This window comes from Pogona vitticeps, chromosome 3, assembly GCF_051106095.1.
Source record: "Pogona vitticeps strain Pit_001003342236 chromosome 3, PviZW2.1, whole genome shotgun sequence".
Lineage (NCBI taxonomy): Eukaryota > Metazoa > Chordata > Lepidosauria > Squamata > Agamidae > Pogona > Pogona vitticeps.
This window is the reverse complement of record NC_135785.1, coordinates 91,279,221-91,285,220: the sequence shown is the minus strand read 5'-3', so window position 1 is coordinate 91,285,220 and position 6,000 is coordinate 91,279,221.

Here is a 6,000-nt window from a genome sequence, read left to right as displayed (position 1 = left end):
TTCCTGCAAACCATTTGTTTGCCGATAACAAAGCGTCTGTTTAATCAGCAGTTTGACTGATCACTCCTGGTGTTAACAATCCAACTGTCATTTTGAAATTCCATTACCAACATACTCTCTTCTCTCCATCTCACATGGTTCCCCATTCTTCTATCATGTTCTCTGTGTATCTCATCTTGTGACCTAACACCTACGTTCAAATTGTGTGAGGAAATGGATTGAAATCCACAAAAGCTCGCCCTGAAATAACTCTGTTGAGATTCCACTTTTTTGTTGTTTTTTGTTTTATCTCTGAATTATACCTATGAATCCACAATTGACAAATTTTCCCACAGCTATTTCCTGACCTCTGGTGGCAGAAGGAAAGCATGGCAATGTTGAACATCAATGGTGGAGGCAAGTCTGTTCAGCTTGTCATCCATCAAGCCAAATATAGCCTAACCGAAGATTAGGAAACATTGCTTTTGTTGTTGTTGTTGTTGTTGTTGTTGTTGTTGTTGTTGTTGTTGTTGTTGTTGTTGTTGTTGTTGTTGTTGTTGTTGTTGTTGTTGTTGTTGTTGTTACTAAACTTCAAAGAATTTTCCACACAAGGTATCTGCTGGATGGTGATCAAGCACTGGGTCTACCGTTCTTGATTACCACCAGTCCACTCCTACAACCTCAGAAGTAGCAAAATCAAGAAGACTTTAGTCCTAGACAATGGGCTGCACTCGCCATAGCAAGCTGGGGTGACAAAATCTGGAGACATGCGATGGAGAATCCCATTTATTCCATATTGGAGGGCTTGCTTCATATGTAACATTCTAATAAGTCCACTGACCATGTTTTGCATAAACATATATTACATATAACTACATCTGTGTCACATGCAACGCATCCTACATAATATAATATAAAAACTGGACTGCACACCTTTTAGAAAACTAAGACATTGGGGTTGGCTGGGTGTTCCAAACATTTCACAGCTAGTAAACCAAACCAGATAGGTGGGGTATTAAATAAATAAATAAATAAATAAATAAATAAATAAATAAATAAATAAATAAATAAATAAATAAATAAATAAATAAATAAATAAATAAACCAAACCAAACCAAACCAAACCAAACCAAACCAAACCAAACCAAACCAAACCAAAAAACTAAGATTTAAAATATTGATTCACACTTCATCAGGTTTGTGGGGTTTTTTATCATGTTGGGCACAAAATATACATGTGGAAACAAGGGTATCCTGGGAAGGGGGTATGGAAGAATCTGGATAAACACATCCAGTCATGAGTGTATTTATTATTTTAATGTGTTCGGACACATGTACTGTGTTGTAGGGACATGGTAGCACTGCAGGTTAAACCGCAGAAGCCTCTGTGCTGCAAGGTCAGAAGACCAGCAGTTGTAAGATCAAATCCATGAGTGAGCTCCCATCACTTGTCCCAGCTCCTGCCAAACTAGCAGTTCGAAAGCATGTAAAAATACGAGTAGATAGATAGGTACCACCTCGGTGGGAAGGTAACAGCGTTCCATGTCTAGTTACGCTGGTCATGTGACCACGGAAACTGTCTACAGACAAACGCTGGCTCTACGACTTGGAGATGGGGATGAACCCTAGAGTCAGACACGACTGGACTAAATGTCAAGGGGAACCTTTACCTTTACCTTACTGCATTGTAGTGGTGCACAACAATGTAGTGGGAAGCATGCTACCCAAGCACTAGGTAGCCCTCCGACTGCCCCCAAAACTTCCTGCAGACATTCTTGGCTGGAAAGCTGACAGATGTGCAATTAGAGAGGGGGCCTAGATAGAGTCCGCATGGATCGTGACAATGGATTTTTAAACCCCATTAGTGTGCAGAAATTCTTGCAAGCATTTGAGAATGATTGTGAACAAGGGTGGGGCGGACAGTGTTTGAGATGTACCAGTTTTGAAAGCATGAGTTTGATGGAACAGGACTGTTTGGTAGAGAACAACTGCTCACTTCAGTGGAAAAAGTGCTGCTGCTATAAGGTCCAAATAAGAAACAAAACATCTTCTGCATTCTTTTCCTTTTTTTCTCCTTTTGTTCAGTTCCCCCCCTCCTTCCAGTGTGGAATATTTCAGGGGCATTTGTGCAGTGACCGTTTAAAAACTTGTATTTCCCAATTCACTCGCTGGGTAACTTCAAGCCTTTGTACTTACTGTAAATTAAGATCATTACTTTGGCCAAACTGGATAATCTGTCTTGCTGAGGCAGTTCCACAATGTTTTTTTCCACAAATGTACAACTACATAAATTATGTTCCTGTAATCAACACAGGCCAGCGGGAAGTCTGGCCGTAAAATACCACTGTTGTGTTTTGTCTAAACGGCGGAAAAGGAATAAGAAAAGAAAAGAAAATACATTCTATTAAGAAATAATTTAGAGGTCATTTGGGTTTGTTCATTTGTTCATTTGGGTTTATATGTCAGGATATGAGCTCCACTACCTCAGACGAAAATGAGGTAGACAAATCACATCTTCTGATCTGAATCTCATTCTTCCAATGCTCACTCCTGAAGTTCCCACACTGTGATTTTAACAATACCTTAAATTCTGGTGGTTGGTGGCTGCAGGACTGTTTTGGTGGGTCACCTGGTAAGGTTTAACAGGTTTTAGTGAATCAAAAAGGGGTGAAGTGGGGTCAAAAGTGGGGGTGGAATTAACATACATGACCAATTCCTAATAGCTATTCAGACACATGATATTTAATCAGGAGCCAAATTACCAAATGTGTAGATAAAATATCTCACCGTTGGTTTAAGGGTGGCCATGAGTCCTCATTTCCATATGCTTATCGTCTTTTTGAAGGATTGTCTAAAGACAGTACTCTAGTTGAAGGTGTTTGTTATTTGGAGTGCTGTCAAGTCCAAATCAAAGTTTGAAGACTTTGATTTCCAGTTTGGCATGCATACATATATGGGACCATAACTTCATCCTCTTTTGTCCTCTTTTCTCCCCAACAATGGGTCTAAGACCAGCCAAGTGGGGACCTTTATTGCTGGCCAAGTCCTGTTCAGCCCATCACTTTCTACCACATCCCTGGTCTCCAAAAGGCCACCAACCCAATCCTGCTTTATATACTGCCACCTCCCTTTTCTATAGCATTCCTATCTCAACACCAGGTGCTTCGCAGTTCTCTGTACTATGTTCATACAGTGTGAACTTATACATTGCAGACTCATTACATAAAAGTAAATCCCATGCTGTTTGGTAGGCTTCACTTATCCGAGAGCGTACAAAGGATTATAGCTTTAACCTTTACTTTGGTCCTTGCCTCTACTCAAGATTTATGTACATTCTCTAGAATGACTTATTTCCTTTCTCTTAAAAAACAAGTGAGGTAAAAACATAAAAAATTACTACTATTCTCCAGAGCTGTTACAACAGACTATACATCCTAGGCTATATTTTCAATGTCAAATTCTTGTAAGAGTAGACAGGTGAATTTTGGCTATTATCACAAAGGCAATAGGCCAGGAAAAGAGATGTCATTTTCTTTTATCCCATCATGCATACTGTTAATTTAAGAGCTTAACTTAATCTGAGATTGCTGCCATTGTAAAATAGTAGCTCTTACTTTTTTAAACTTTCTAACGTTTTAACCTTCCTTCCTTTTCTTTCTTTCAAAATAAATTTAAGAGTAACAATTGTGCTAACTTCAGCATTCAACTACATACCCAGAATCTGTGCTAGATGCTGAAGATCAAACATATGCATAGCACATTTTTAGAAGAAGTGCTCCCCCAAGCTGTGAAGGGTTTGTTTGTTATAGTAAGATATTTTTCTACCTGTATGTCCTGAATGTGTTGCAACTTTGGAAAGAGGTGTCAAAATGGAAGCCAAGCAGGAATATTTGCAAGTTGCTGGGGGAGACTGGAGGTGGTTCAAGAACCCCCAGTTGCAAAAGGGCCAGTTAGAGATCCCCTACAAATCACTGGTGTCAGTATATGAGCTCAACTAAATAAATCATTGTTTTGGTGACATTTGGGAGGTTAAAAATCCTGACATTTGAACAACCCCCCCCAAAAAAATTTAGTGCCATTTGTTGTAGCAAAAGAAGATAGTACCAGATAGCTGGTGTGCCAATGAAAGACAAACTACTGTATTACACATCCAGACATGGCAAGAGGATGGTGGTACCTCATGTTTAGAATGGTGCAATCTAGAATGTCTTTGTTTTTTTCCAGTGGATAACTGACTCTCTTGTATGGGCTGTCAAAATACAGCTAGGGACTATTTTTGTGGTTCCATTTAAAAAATCCCTTTAAAAAATTAATTTCTGTTAATTTTCATGCCCGCTGTTAATCTTTATTTGAAGAGCCATTTTTCTTTACTGTGGGCATTTGTGCGTATTTCAGATCAGGTGGGTACTAAACATGCAGCACTCTGATTTTGGGAAGGCAGTGAGTGGACACAGTGGGATCGATTAGGCTACTGAATGGAGACACTAAAGGCACATCATCCCAAGCCCCAACATTTTTTTCCATGAGCATTGCTCAGAAGAAAGGACAGAGCAAAGGTAGGAATCCTGCTTACAAACTTCATTCACAAAGTTAATGATTCTGCATCATGTCCCCCATTCCAAGTCAGAGCCCTTCCCCTTCTCCTCCCATCCAATTTTAGAGTCATTCAAAGGTAAACAAGGGCTTACTTTCCAAGTCTGATTGGTGAGGCACGTACCTCTGAGGAAATCCCTCTGTGATGGGGAAACAGGTTTGTCACAGGTAATATCTACTGCCCTTAAAGTCTCTGAAATTCTCTTTTGGATGGTACTCTGCCCAAAACAGCCCCAATTTGCTAACATTCAGTAGAGTTCTAAGGTATCCCAGCCATTGGCCAAGCATAAGCCACTTCTCAGGGTCAGAGAACCATCTCTGAAAAAACATACAAATGCACAGAATCTATTGGGCAATTACATCACTATCAAATTGACTTTTGCTGAAACCTGGCAACAACTGAGGTCCTAGTAAGCCCTTGTTTACCTTTGAATCACAAAGCAAAGCACAAAGCACAGAATGCCTCCTTCTGACTAGATCTGCGCATCCTATAAGAACTTCCCAGGCTTGGAATCTTGACCCCGAGAGACGCCCAGAAAACGATGACCAGAAACTGGGCCTTCTTGGTGGTCGCCCCACAAATATGGAACAACCTCCTGCCCAAAATTCGCCTGGCCCCTTCATTAGGAACATTCAAAAGATCACTAAAAACACAGCTATTCAGACAGGCCTCCCAGGACTTTAGACCACCTTGACACAGTGATACTCTTAATAATTATACACTCAGTCCTTCTCTATGCTCTCTTTGTTTTATTTTTTTACTGTATTTTATTTATTGTCTTTACATTGTTTCAGTTGCTGTTGATGGTTTGTATATTATTGTTTTATATTTTGTAATTGTAAACCACCCAGAGTGCCCTGAGTAGCCAGATGGGTGGTATAAAAATTGAATGAATGAATGAATGAATGAATGAATGAATGAATGAATGAATGAATGAATGAATGAATGAATGAATGAATGAAAAATACTCAGTAGTAATTAGGAAGGAAGCTATGAGGACCAAGAACGAAGGCAAGTCCAATTACTATCCCTAAATACAACAGACTTATAAATGGAACTTACATAAATGCTGAATTACTGAAGTGTTGAATTTTATGGGGATCAGACAACCTACAGGAGATTACAAACCAGACTGACCCTGCCCTGTGCCTAAGCTGGATCTTTTTGGTCCAGCAGCTGGACTACTCTTGGGGGGAGGGGGGCTGGGCTGGAGAGATTCATAGATGGATTAAACAGTTGCTTTAAGAGAGATCACCCTCAGCAAAGTAATATGTTCCAATGTGATCAGACATGATCTTTTATCGCCATATAACCATACCCTGAGTTATCTCCTGGAGCCCACCAAAACATTTTGTCCCTAAATTGTATTTACTAATAGAAAATTAATTATCCCAGTGTACACAGTCAAAGTTGTGTTCTCCATGAAT